The sequence below is a fragment of the Aricia agestis genome, chromosome Z, assembly GCF_905147365.1.
Source record: "Aricia agestis chromosome Z, ilAriAges1.1, whole genome shotgun sequence".
Classification (NCBI taxonomy): Eukaryota; Metazoa; Arthropoda; class Insecta; order Lepidoptera; family Lycaenidae; genus Aricia; species Aricia agestis.
Window position 1 is genome coordinate 11,254,191 of NC_056428.1, and position 14,310 is coordinate 11,268,500.

Genomic DNA, 14,310 nt, shown 5'->3' on the forward strand with positions numbered 1-14,310 from the left:
GAGCGGCGCTCGGTGCCCCTAGGACCGCGGCGACCGTGTGCACCGCACACGTTGCACCTATGGGAAAGACGCCCCTGAGGGGAAGGTAGGGATGGGAAGGGGAATATATATAGAATAGGGTAAGGGATTGGGCCTCCGGTAAACTCACTCACTCGGCGAAACACAGCGCAAGCGCTGTTTCATGCCGGTTTTCTGTGAGAACGTGGTATTTCTCCGGTCGAGCCGGCCCATTCGTGCCGAAGCATGGCTCTCCCACGTATTTTTTAGTTTAGTAAATAACATTATTATACTCTTGAATTATCCTCCTGAATTATCATGCTGCATGATGAAAAATGAGCGTTCATCATGCAGCATGTAATTCACGTAAATGAATGGTCATGCTGAATTACCGTGTACGGGGTACTTAAGTCGGCATCTTTATCTATGACTCTGGCATTGAGAGAGAGCCTTATATCGGTGTATAAGCGTCAAAAGCGTGTAATGTTATGTCCTACTTACTAGGACATAACAATTGAGTCGGTTGGCATATTTAAGGTTTTTAGTGAACATTTAATGCTAGATATTGTTGAGTTTTGTGGTTCCGCTAAATAATTAACCATAAGAATAGTCAAAGAATGCCTCAAACACGTGGATTTAACATTAAATACGTAAGTTTTGAATAACGTTTTTTGGGCTTTTCAATCGGTATTTTTGTAAGCTAAAAAGATAATTTATAAGTTTATTAATTCCTTATTCGTGCTATATAAGGCAATTGTGCTAAAAATGTCACATCAATTAATAATTTGGCTATAAAAATTGCATAGCTTTTTACGTGTGTTTACGGATTTTCATCACTTGAACCATAGTTAATCGATATCATGAACTAATTGACTTTCTTTCCTGTATCATAAAGTGCTTCGAAATAATCGACAAATAGATATTTTCAAGAAAATTGCGTGCGTTTAGCACACTACTTGTATGAAAATAAGTACAAAATGGCCACGCGATGACGGGCTAAGACTACATCTATTATAATACTTTATCTATGACTTTGGCTTCGTTATGATAAATTTATAATCTGTGCCCCTCTTGATATTGAAGTTGTCTTCCGTTTTGTTAACCAGTGCTTATGTCCAAAGAGAATGTCTTAAACTACGTAACAAGAGGTCGGACTTAGAAGAAAAAAAAATATTTTTTTTTTTTTTAAATTGAAACTAAAGTTAAAATTTTTAAGTGCAAAACCTTCCACTCTAAACATACCAAAAATTAAAAAAAAAAATGAGCTCAAATAAATGTTTTATTTCAATAAAAATTATTGTACATAGCTAAATAAACACAAAACAATAAAACACATTTAACCCACAAGGTTTAGGCAACAAATCCGTCCGCTGCGTACGCTCCGATTCCGATCCAGTGGACGCGCATCTTTATACATACACACATAAGTATTATTACTTTGTTTTGTTACACCCTGTACATACGACAGCTGAAACCTATCGCGTGGGCTCAGGCCATTTGATACATGAAAAACCAATATTTTCATCATTTATTACCCTAATTGTAGTTGTGAAATAGCAAATATCAAATTATGCCAAGAAACCTATAATACTCACATAAAAACCGCGACGATAATTATTTTTGTACAACACTAACTGCCGCCATTAGAGTTTAAACTTTTTGTCTTCCCACAATACGGGTGGCACCAATAGTTGCCAGTGAAAAAACGAGATTTTTAAATTTAATTTTATTTGTATTCCATCTATGGAAATATTTTGAAACTGTTACTGTTTTATCGACTTCACATCCTAAGCTTTCACTCAAAGGAGGAAGGTATAGTTTTGGAAATACATGTGCTTAAAGGAGACCCTTTCTCAAATCAACAATAGTCGCCACCCGTATTCAGGGCTGACTTCGCGAAATCAACTATAGTTGCCACCCATACAGAAAGGGTTAAAAATTGTACAGATTATCCAACTTACTTTAGGTGCTACGTTTAAATTTGGAACCCAATTTTTTTTTGTTCGAAAGTTTCACCCACCTGCATAAGTCATTATGACTTCTTATCTTCAGAATATTGATATTACCATGTGCATTATATCCTATTTCTGAAGATATTAAATAAATAAAATGCAATAATCGACTGTATCAACCATTACGTCGCGTGATTGTACGCATTATTAATTTATAAATACCTAGCACCTACCCTGACCATTAAACTGGTAGACAATATGGAATACAGTCCGAGCCTGGGGAATTGGGAAAGCAAGATACGCGGGCGGCGGGAGGAGCTGGGGGGCGCCCCGCTCATAAATCGCCAGTGAACTGTATAGCGAGTGTATATATCGGTGATGGGACTTTCGTATGTTGATAAATTAAAATCAATATTTAATTAAATAATAATAGCCCAAATATATCCAAAAAGTAGAGTTACATCGCTTGTACAAAGTTCAATATTTTCTCGTAACTATCCAACAACTGTTCAGATTATTGACGTTTCACGAGAGTCGAAAAATCTATTTGGTGCTGTTTGTGTCGGCTTATTAGCCGTGGGTGTGCGATAGCAGCGTTTAATTTATAAGATAGTATACGGTACATTTATTTACGAATAGTCACTGTGTTTACTCTGTGTATCATTTTGTTATTATGTGGTTGGATTTGATTCTGATGTGGCAAACCGAACCAAAGCAAGGCGGAGAAAACGTGACGCTCTTATAAGGTCAGTATCGCTTTTCTTTGATAATTAATTCCTACTCTACCTACTATCTCCGGATACACTCGATTAGTACTCTATTTTGCTCCTAAAACGAAGTTTCAACAAAAATCATTGCTTCTAATTCATAAATGAACAACAGAGTATAATATTTACTTATTATCATTTATTTCCTATGAACTAAATGTGTATAAAAAAACAATACCTATTCTCTTTCATTTCTCATAACCAACACATCAGCATCATTGGCAATAACTAAAAATCTGTTAGTAATAAAAAGTAAAGGGTAAGAACTAAGACTTCACTGTACTACGAGGGCTGCTATTTATGTATCCGGAACTGGCCACTTACAAGAACAATATTTAAAAAGTAATTACAACATTTGAAAATAGAACTCTTTGGTTGAAGAATACATTTTGTTTCATGTGACTGTCAATTATTTTTCCATTGTGGCGTCATTTTGAAAATTGCGTGTCGTCATTTGCCATGGATTTAACGCGTGAACATTTTCGTGCAATGATTTACTACGATTTTCGGCGTGGGCTAAATCAACAACAGTGCTTTATTCAACTCACCGCAACTTTTGGAGATGAAGCACCATCAAAAACCACTGTTTATCACTGGTACAGTGAGTTTAATCGTGGGCGGTCTATGCTCACGGATGAAAATAAAGAAGGTCGCCCAAAAACAGCTGTTGTCCCACAAAATATAGATGCTGTGCGGGAACTAATAATGCGTGATCGTCATGTTACATATCGCGAGATAGAGGCGTCCTTAGGCATAAGTATGACGAGCATACATAAGATATTACACGAACATTTGGCTGTAAAAAAAATATGTTCACATTGGATTCCGCACAACTTGACAATCGATCAAAAACGGGCTCGTGTCGATTGGTGCAAAAAAATGATAAAAAAATACAACCGTGGTACGTCAAAAGCCGTTTATAATATCCACACAGGTGATGAATCTTGGATCTATACATATGACCCCGAAACTAAACAACAGTCAAAGGTGTGGGTGTTCCAAGATGAGCCGAAACCAACAAAAGTTACTCGTGCAAAAAGTACTTTGAAGCAAATGGTCGCCTATTTTTTTGGAATTAATGGACATGTGGCTACAGTGCCATTAGAGAATCGTAAAACGGTTAATTCTGAATGGTATACGACCATTTGTTTACCAGAAGTCTTTGAAGAAATAAGAAAGGACAACCGACAACACAGAATCATATTACATCACGACAATGCTAGCTGTCACACCTCAGCTGAAACAACTCAGTTTTTGGAGGGTCAAAAGATCGAATTGACTGGTCATCCGCCGTACAGCCCTGATTTGGCACCTAACGATTTCTTTTTATTTCCATATGCGAAGAACAAATTACGTGGTCAACGTTTTTCGAGCCGCGAAGAGGCTGTTGATGCGTTGAAAATGCACGTTTTGGAGATACCTCAATCAGAATGGAAAAAGTGCTATGAAAATTGGTTCCAGTGTATGGAAAAGTGTGTCGATCATCGCGGCGAATATTTTGAAAAGCAATAAAACCATATTAAATGATATATGTTTGTTTCTTTTTTTAATTCCAGATACATAAATAGCAGCCCTCGTATGCCTACTATATTTCATTCAAATAAAACTTTAATCATCAGAAAAGAATATATATTACATATACAAAGAAAATACACCATTAAAATATTGTATTTCATGAGCCAATCTCAAGGTATCCTAAGATATAATTAGCCTTGTCCTAGTAAAACTTGCAAGGTTTTGTTAGAGGATTATTTTACTATTCTCATGCTATGCTATGAAAGAAATGTTCCATTATTCCATTTGAATATAACCAATAGACTTGTGTTGAAATAGAAATAGTATTAGATATTAAACCAGCATGCTAACTATGTCCATTTATCATCAATTTTATTTAATGTTCATATATTTCTACACAAGAAATCAGCTGTTTTATGCCCTACAATCTGTCAATAGGCCTACCACAAATTTCCACCACTGCAACTCCTCCCTTCAAACTGTCAGTACAACTACTGAAACAATTTTCACCATTACAATGTAACACAAGAATAGAAATATGTACCATCGAACATCAATGTCTACCACAATAGATCTACTGGACATATTTTAGTTTCATTTTTAAATATAATATTATAAAGGTATTAACAAAGATGCAATAATAAACTTTCTTTTAACTTTTTCCCGGTATTATCTTTAGTTAAAGGAATAATTTAAAAGCCCCAAAAAATTCACATGTAAAAACTATAATAAAACCTAGGTTTGTCTCACTAGCTAGCTAGAGTCTAGACTCCTAAACACTTAATTGACTTGATACATGCGGTTTTTAAAACATAAGAACAAATTCCGCATGTCAATGTCCAGGGCCGTCTCTAGCCCATGTGGCGCCCGTGTGCAAACATTACCCTAGCGCCCCCGAACAAGCGCGCGCGCGGTCAAAATGAAATGGGTACAAAGTAAGAGTACAGTGGGGCTAAAATTTATTTATTTATTGTTAATGATCTAGCAGCATTTAGCTGATAATGACCATATCACACAGTGTTGTAATTCACACACTCGTTATTAATTTCTTTTGCAGGACTTATTTGTCATCAACCATTTGTCAAGTCTATTTTTAAAGCTGTTAACAGTTGGTGCAGATACAATATCATCGGACAACATATTCCAAGTCTGCACAACTCTATTGCTTAGGAAGTTGTGAGCTACAAGTGAGTTCACTGGTGTACGTTCTAGTCTGAGATGATGATCTCGAGTTGACATGGATTTCACATCTTTCCTAATGTAAATATCTTCAAGCTCTGGCACGCTGTAACAATGTGTTAGTATTTTGTATGTCTCTATGAGGTCTCCACGAAGGCGTCTGTCTTCTAGCGTCGTGAGGTGCAATGCCTTTAATCTATCTTCATAGCTCATATGCCGAAGTGCTTTCGGTATTTTTGTTGCCTTTCTTTGTACACTTTCTAAAAGATCAATATCCTTATGAAAGTATGGACGCCAAATTTGGAATCCATATTCCAGTAGTGGTCTTATGTATGTTTTGTATATTATCAAAAAAAGGTCAATTGTTACAACTTGAAAGGTCCTCTTAACCAAGTAAACAAACGAGTTGGCTTTCTTGACAATGTTGGCAATATGTTGATCCCATTTTAAGTTGTGTGTTATCTGAACTCCCAGATCTGCTTGTGAGTTAGTAGAGGTCAAAGGACAACCGTCAATGTTGTACTGTAATTTTGGGTTATTGTTTCCCAAGTGCAAAACACAACACTTTGTTAAGTTCAAACTTAATAACCAGTTTTTGGTCCAAGTATCCGATCAAGGTCATCCTGTATTTGATTAGAGCTTACTAGAGGGTTAGCAAATAATTTGCCATCATCAGCAAAGGCCGAGTGAGATCTTATCATTGCAATTAGATCAATTACATACATACCGAACAGGCCTGCTGCGAGCACCAAGCCCTGTGGAATGCCGCTTGTCACTGCTTTACAGTTGGAAAGAGAGTTACCTATTCGAACTTGGAATGTTCTGTTTTTCAAGTAGTTACTAATCCAGCTTAGAAGCCGTCCTCTTATTCCAAAGTGTTCAAGTTTCAAAAGAAGGTGTTTATGGGAAACTTTATTGAAGGCACATTAAAAATCCAGGTATATGATATCAACAGGGTGTTTATTATCAAGATCATTGCACCAAGAACGTACACATGTCAGTAGATTGGTTATGGTTGATCTTTTCTTGACAAATCCATGTTGCTTGGCAGAGATCACTCCCTCCCTATGCCAAAATGTATTAATTTTTTCAGAGATGATTTTTTCCATAATTTTCACCACTACACTTGTAAGGCTTATAGGTCGAAAGTTTTTGGGATCAGTCTTATCTCCTTTTTTAAAAATTGGTGTTGCAATGGCCTTTTTCCAATCTTGAGGCACTACACCAGAGCGGAATGTGCTGTTCATTATTTCTGTTAATGGTTGGGCTAGTAAATTGCTGGAGTTCTTAATAATACTGCATGAAATTTGATCTGGACCAGGTGATGAGTGAGTGTTAAGTCCTGCAATTACTTTTGTAACATCTGTAGCTGTGAATTCAATATCACTCAATTCATTTGTAAGTTTAGGTAAAATAGGAAGCTGCGTACCGAGGTCGATTGGTTGTGTTTTAGAGTATGCCCTTTGGAATTCACTGCCAAATATTTCTGCTATGTCCACTGGGTTTTTAACAAGGTCTCCATTCGGGTTTCTCATAGCAGGAGGTATGCCAACTTTTAAGGAGACACTCTGCCGAATATATGAGTAAAATCCCTTCTCACCGTGGTCCAAAATTCTTGATTCATAGTTAAATCTTTGCTTTCTTGTAAGTGAGACACATCTATTATTCACTTCACGGTATCTTTCATAGTCCTCATTTAGTCTAGTCTGTTTATATAGCTTCCAGAGCTTTTTCTTTTTGGAGATAAGTTTCAAAATGTCTTTATTTATCCAAGTGATAAGTCTTTCCGGGGCATGTTTGTTCGTGGTGACGTTTATTGCTGTCAGCAATTGTAACCATTGTTCCTCTGTGTTACAGTTCGGGTTCACATTTTGTAAGTGTGTGGCAAGATCTGCATTGATCAAATGGTATGGTCTTTGCAACTTTTGATTATTTATATGTCTTTTTATAAGAAGTTGGGTACTGAATTCAATAACACAGTGATCGCTTTTTCCGATTGGCGGGCTGTAGTCAATTTGTTTGATAAAAGAGTGTTCATTAACCATTATCAAGTCCAATAGTGAGGCGGTCTGATTTGTTCTAAATCTTGTTGGGAAGTTTACAAGCTGTGTAAGATTACTGTCCATAAACATTTCTCTAAAGAGTTGTGGGGGACCAGGTAATTGTCTGGCTTATGTTCATTGGCCATTCTATAGCAGGGTGATTGAAATCACCGGCAACTATATTTGTATTGTTTTTAGCTGCTTTTAAAATGTTGGAGTAGAGCTTGGTGTCTCGAGGTCTCCATATATCTTCATTGGTATCGTCTGCTCTGTATACTCCTACAACAAGAAAGTGGTATATACCATATTGTATATCTATGTAAAGACCTTCCACTTCATCGCACATATATCTCCTATTATAATTGGCTATTATAGGAACACCATTAAAATTGTCTCTTATATACATGGCAACACCGCCACCTCTAGTTTTCCCTTCACTCCTTTTTGATTTATGTTTGCGATCCAATCTAAATAGAGTATAGTTTGATATATTAAAGGAACAGAAACGGTCGTTACTATTAAGCCATGTTTCTGTTATGATGGCAATTGCTGGCTTTTTTGCATTGATATATTGAAGAAAAAGATCAAATTTGGGTGGTAGTGAGAATAAATTAGTATAGCAAAATGTAAAGTCAGTGTATGGGGTTTATTAGTGTTATGTATTAGTTTTTTTGTTGAACTATTCTTGGGGAGCCCTTTACATATTTTATTGTAAGGTCTGTTTCCCCCTTTTCAATCCTAGATTTAAGTGCCTCTCTGAGTTCCATCAATTGTTCTCGTTGCATGGGCGTTTTGCAGTGTTGGGCATAATTGAAATACTGGTTAATCTAATTATCAATCTAATTGCAAAGTAATTAGAATACTTACTTTTTATTCTAATTACATTGTAATTCAAATACTTTCAAATTTAAATATAGAATTACACCAAGCAATTGATTCTGTAATCCAATTTCAAAGAATTCTAATTAATTTGAAATTAAGTTCTTTTGTAATTGAATACTTTGGTTCTTCTTCTTCTTCTTTTAAAAATGGCCGCCTTGGTTTCGACTAATTATTACTCTAATATTATTACAGTGTCAACTGTCAGGAGTTAAAACCAGAGTACTGTAGATATCTACTATCTAGAGGTATTATTTTTAGGGAATTACTGTAGGTAAGTATAAATAAAGCATTAAATATGCCCATCAGATCGATACAAGAAGTGGAAAATGTAAATAATAATTTATAATATCATAATATCATAATACAACATGAAGTATGACATTCTATCTCTAAGAAAAATAAAAACATTTATTTAATCAAGAAAAAGCCTTTTCTTTCTGTGGTTTAGGCGTGAAGAGGTAAGACAGATAGAACGACAGACAGACACACTTTCGTATTTATAATAAGTATATTTAAATACTTTAAGTAAGTAGGTATAGATTTTAAAACTTGGGACATAAAAGTAATAGCCAGTTTTGTTTGAAATTTTGAGGTTATGTACCTACAGCTATGATATTATTACTTATACTTACCTAATTATATTACATACTTATTACAATATTATTAAAAAAACCATTATTGACCTACAGTGTGTATCAGTACTTATAGTTTTCGTAAAAACGTAAATACTTAATTAATGTTTTAAAAATAATTAAGTATAAGTATTCATAAATTCAATGTACCTACTTTACATATTTTTACCGTTCTATATAATAACAGTCCGAAGATAATTTGAGATGAGGATGGTATCCACTCAGTGGGATGAACTTGGACATACCTTTAGGTACAGTATAAAAGCATAGTGCAACAATTCAATACTTAATTATGAAGTTTAATAGTGGTAGTGCCAAGCTGCTAGACCTGCAGTCAAAATGGAAAGCAGTAACCGGGAAAATATTACACTCTCATAAAAATAGTGTTAAATGACAGCTTCAGCTGTTGTGTTTTGTATGTTAAGTGAGAGCTGGACACAAAAATTCCTCTTGTTCTGCAGGACACCATAATCCCTTTGTTTTTAAATCTCACTCTTTAAGCTCAGCAAGGCATTCATAATACTTTTTGTAGACTACGAAGCTGCTTAAGCATTTCCTTACCTATAATCATATTATGCTGTTTTGTGCTTGTACGCTACGTTTGTAGATTCCAAAAGGTTCGGGTGCAGGCATTAAGATATAAGTACTACATACACAGATAATAAAACAACACTTTTTTTAAAGAAAAACTTTATCATAATTTATAACTTAATAATTATTCTTATTACAATTATATTTATCGAAGATAGAGGCAGAGGCAGGAGTGCCCTCATGGCGAGCATAGCTTAGGTACCAAATGATGCTCATAAACATGTGAGCAGCATCCCACTGTTCTTAAGCCTACAATGCAGTAACAGCAATAGCTTTTAAGAGCGACCTGACCTTGTATTTATTGTAACAGAAAGAAACATGAATATGTTTCTTTCTGTTACAATAAATACAAAATAAGTTTTTCCTTCTGGAAAAACTTATTTTGTTGACAGTTAAATGGCAGGACTTTTTTTAGCTTAAAGCACAACAACACAACACAGGCACAGGCAACTCGAGGCACAACATTTTGCTCAGGATTCATGCATTCTTGAAAAACACAATGTCTTGGTGTTTCAGCTGCTCTTCTTATATTGAACAACACAATATTTTGTTGGGATCTTTCATCAGCTTCTGGAATGTGTGACCTTATGTCTCGAGCTTGGTTCCAACAAACTCCAGAAACTTCATTCATAGATGACATCTGTAAATAAATCATTTGATGAGATGGACAGATATCAAAACAACAATAGTAAAAAACAAATTAGACACTGACATAAGTTAATTTGATTATTAGATTAGAGTTTAAACTATATACCTCTTGTTGCTCCAGCAAACGAGTAATGTTTTCAGGATTCCAATCTAAGTCTGAAGTTGTGGTGTCCAGACTGGCCACATACAGTACACATTAAAGCTGAATCCATATATTCAGGTTAAAAGTCCTCAATTACTTGGACTATTCTGGTTCTTCATCTTGAGACCAAAGCTAAAATAAAAATATAATTAGAGAAAAGCTTGCCATGAATCCGGTATCACGCTGAGGAAATAAATTACTTTATTTCCTACTGCAATAATGAATTAAGAAACACTAGTGATGGTACTACATATAAATTTATTTTAATACCTTACTGGTCTCCACAACACAGGGAATCCTAGTGTGGAGATCTGTGATTGTGTAAGAATATCCTGTAAAATTTTTATGTGAAAATAAAGATTTGTTTGGTTGTTTGTTTACCTCTCGTGCTTGAATCCAAGAAGATACTATAGAAGCCACTCTTTGTTGTTCTTCATTTGTCCCTTCAAGTAAAATTCTGCATCGATTTGCTATTACTATGGATAATCCACATGATACAACACAGATATTGATACGCAAGTTGCCAGCATGCATGGCAAATATGATCAGTAGGTGTAATCTGGAAATAATGATAGTGATTAGAAGTATTGTTAATTATTCCCTACTTTTTCCTTAATAATAGGTACTTTGCTAGATTAGTTTCATGGTTTAAAATGAAAGGAAAACATTTCAACACTTAAAATTTAATAAAAAGTTCATGGTTAGGCTAACACGTAAAATATATTATTTAAAGTAAACTACTTACATAATATCCAAGATATATCCACAGTCGAATAATATTCATAAGATCTTTACTCTCGTCGCATAAAGCAGGCCTCAGTTCTCAATTTGAAAACAACAGAAAATAACTGACAATCACAAGTCACAACTCACAACTGCTACCCATTAAACAATTAATAGGTACATGCTGCTACCGTTGATTGTGTTGGATGTTGATTATTGGTTTCATACAAAGAGAATAATATCACGGACGTAAAAAAAGTATTTTTTTAATGTCCGTGAATAATATTATAATAATTACTACCGCGGGTTTCATAATCTTTGGTTCAAGTTGAGATTAGTGGATTATTGAGATTTGAGATTTTCTAATGATTTTCTTCATCTGTCTTCTTCTTCTTCTTTATAAAATATAGCCTCAATAACTGAATGCCATGACAAGAAAAAATATCGATGGAAAAAATTGGAACAAAATATACATTCATAATATTATGTACAATGTAATGTGATTTTATGTAATATATTCTTTTTATTATGAGATATAAGTAAATAAGAGTTTAATAATAATTCATAATAAACGTTTCTATAATAACTTTAGTATTTATTAAGTATTTTACTTATGGCAACATTAAAAAAATATAACAAAATGATAGGTCTATCAAAATCTGATAGCAAAAAGTGAGAAAGTAAATTGAGTATTGACTCTAGCAATACCGGGGTAATTGAAATAAAACATTTTGATCCTATTTTTTCTTATAGCGCCTGATTCTGTGTGTGAAACATGCAAATATAAAAAACTATCCAATGATCAAGGATATTTTTTGATAATCTGCTGCTAAAAATCGCCATCAGATTCTGATAGACCTATATTATAAATACCTATTTAGATAAGTTTATCAAAATAAATAGTCTAATTGCCATAATAAAAATTCTGTTGTGTGTACATAGTAAAAATTCTGTTGAAAAACAACAACAAAATTATGCTGTATGGATCCTGCTATTCACCTTTATTCGAACCACAATTTAAATATACGTGGGAGAGCCATGCTTCGGCACGGATGGGCCGGCTCGACCGGAGAAATACCACGTTCTCACAGAAAACCGGCGTGAAACAGCGCTTACGCTGTGTTTCGCCGAGTGAGTGAGTTTACCGGAGGCCCAATTCCCTACCCTATTCCCTTTCCTACCCTCCCCTATTCCCTTCCCTTCCCATCCCTACCCTCCCCTATTACCCTATTCCCTCAAAAGGCCGGCAACGCACCTGCAGCTCTTCTGATGCTGCGAGTGTCCATGGGCGATGGAAGTTGCTTTCCATCAGGTGACCCGTTTGCTCGTTTGCCTCCTTATTTCATAAAAAAATAATAGTTTATAAGTATTATTTCTGAGTTAATATGTAATTTTTGTGATTATTTTACGAAATGGGAAGTCCTATTGTAAACTGTCAATCCAGGATACACCGACGTTAAACTAGGGTCTAGGACTTATCATTATAAAAAAAAAGTAATTCCATGTATTTAAATTACAAGTAATCTGAATAAATTGTAATTAGAATAAAATTTATTCTAATTACATTCGAATCAACTACTGGTTAATTTCAGGTGCACAATTACTTCATCAATCTGATTATTTTGTAATCAGATTAACAACTACAATCCCCGCGTTCCAGATGACGTTAGAAACGCTCACGCTCAAGACCGTAGTTTTTCCCGTTCCACTAGCTTGTGAGCGTCAGTGATACAAACCCAAGTGGAACGGATTATGGAGCGTTTTGAGTGTTTTGAGAAAAGTTTAAAAAAAGAACTAAGTATATTTTTTTTTATACATAGGTACATTGAACCGAACTTGGATATTACGATCCTTTTCTTCAAGTCGTAAATAAAAGTAATTTTATTGTTTATAGTTACATTTATTTTACAAATAAAATACCTAATATTATATTTGTTTCGTTTTTAGTATTACATTTTTTTTACTTAAGTACTCATATTTTAATATAGTTAAACTTGTATTATATTTGAGTTTTCACATTGAATCATATTTTAATAACATAACCACATGTACTTTGAATATAGTCAATATTCAAAGTACATGTGGTCACAATATACATCACAATATACATATAAACTTTAGGTAACAATACCGCTTAATGCTTAGTCAAGTACGAGTAAGTCAACAGGTATAGGCTTTCCTATACCTGTTGACTGATGAATATTAGTATTAATTATTATATTTTGTAAGAAATCATTTGACCTTTCATTTAAAACAATTTATTATTTTAAATGTAAGGTCAAATTATTTTCCAATAAAAATATTTCATTTAATGTTATTTAATTTATTTGATTAAAATATTATTTGTAATTAAATAATATAAAGTTTTTTTGTCTCTACTTTCTCCTGAAAACTTTCCGAACATGGCTTTCGCGATATAGTTACGTTAAAATTAAAAAAAAAACTAGAACGCCCACTTTGACCCATCTTAGTCAAGGGTCGTTTTGAGCGAAAATGATGACGTCATGAGTGACGTCATAGCCGCGATCAAAACGACCCCGGTCGCCAAAGGGAACGGCAGAAGGGGACGTTTTGAGCGTTTTGGTCAAAATTAACGTCATCTGGAACGCAGCCAATGTATTTGTAATTGTGTAATCGTAATCTAATTACTTTTTGCCCAACTCTGGCGTTTTGTCATCATAAATCCTTATATCCTTGCTCGCACTACCTATATTTTTTAGTACTCCAATAGCAATATTACGCGAGGAAAAGACCACCTTAATAGGACGTGTTTTTCCGGTTTCCCGGCGACGCAGGCGCTGCACAGATACTACAGAAGCATTATAATCGAGATTGCCACTCTTGCTAATATCCAGGAATATATTCTTAACTTTTAGATTATCATGCTCTTTTCTATCATTACTTAAATCTGAGCTACACTCCTGTACTCCTACTATAATCACATTATTAGCTCGGCGTTCCCGCTCAGCGATTTCCATCATGATAGTGTTTGTGTCCGTTGAGGATTTCACAGGGGTTGGGGGTACTTGTAGTTCATGTACGGGCGGAGTAGTACTTTTCGGATTCTTAAGAAGTTTTAATCTCATCAAGCTCTTCACGTAGGCCATCGTAAGCCTTTATCAGCTTCGGAACCTGAAATAGTGCCTCACGACAAAGAGCGCATAGGTATAATAGCGACCGTTTGCCTTTCAGCCCCATAACGCGTGCTTCACTACTGGTAAGGTTGCTGCATTGTAAACA

General features: G+C 34.8%; 1 protein-coding gene and 1 long non-coding RNA gene across 7 annotated transcripts in view; one reads left to right on the forward strand and one right to left on the reverse strand.

Moving 5' to 3' along the window:
• Positions 1 to 2,273: 2,273 nt before the first annotated feature.
• The window catches only part of LOC121739283, a 56,683-nt gene continuing 44,646 nt past the window's right edge, over positions 2,274 to 14,310 (forward strand). For all 6 annotated transcript variants that reach the window (XM_042131652.1, XM_042131655.1, XM_042131656.1 and 3 more), the window contains exon 1: positions 2,274 to 2,695. The gene's annotated coding sequence lies outside the window, so the exon portion shown is untranslated. The remainder of the gene's footprint in view (positions 2,696 to 14,310) is intronic.
• LOC121739288 lies at positions 9,955 to 10,795 on the reverse strand. The gene is made up of 3 exons (XR_006037423.1): positions 10,729 to 10,795; positions 10,312 to 10,479; positions 9,955 to 10,197 (listed from the first exon to the last, which is right to left on the reverse strand). It is a non-coding gene; the product is annotated as an uncharacterized LOC121739288 (long non-coding RNA).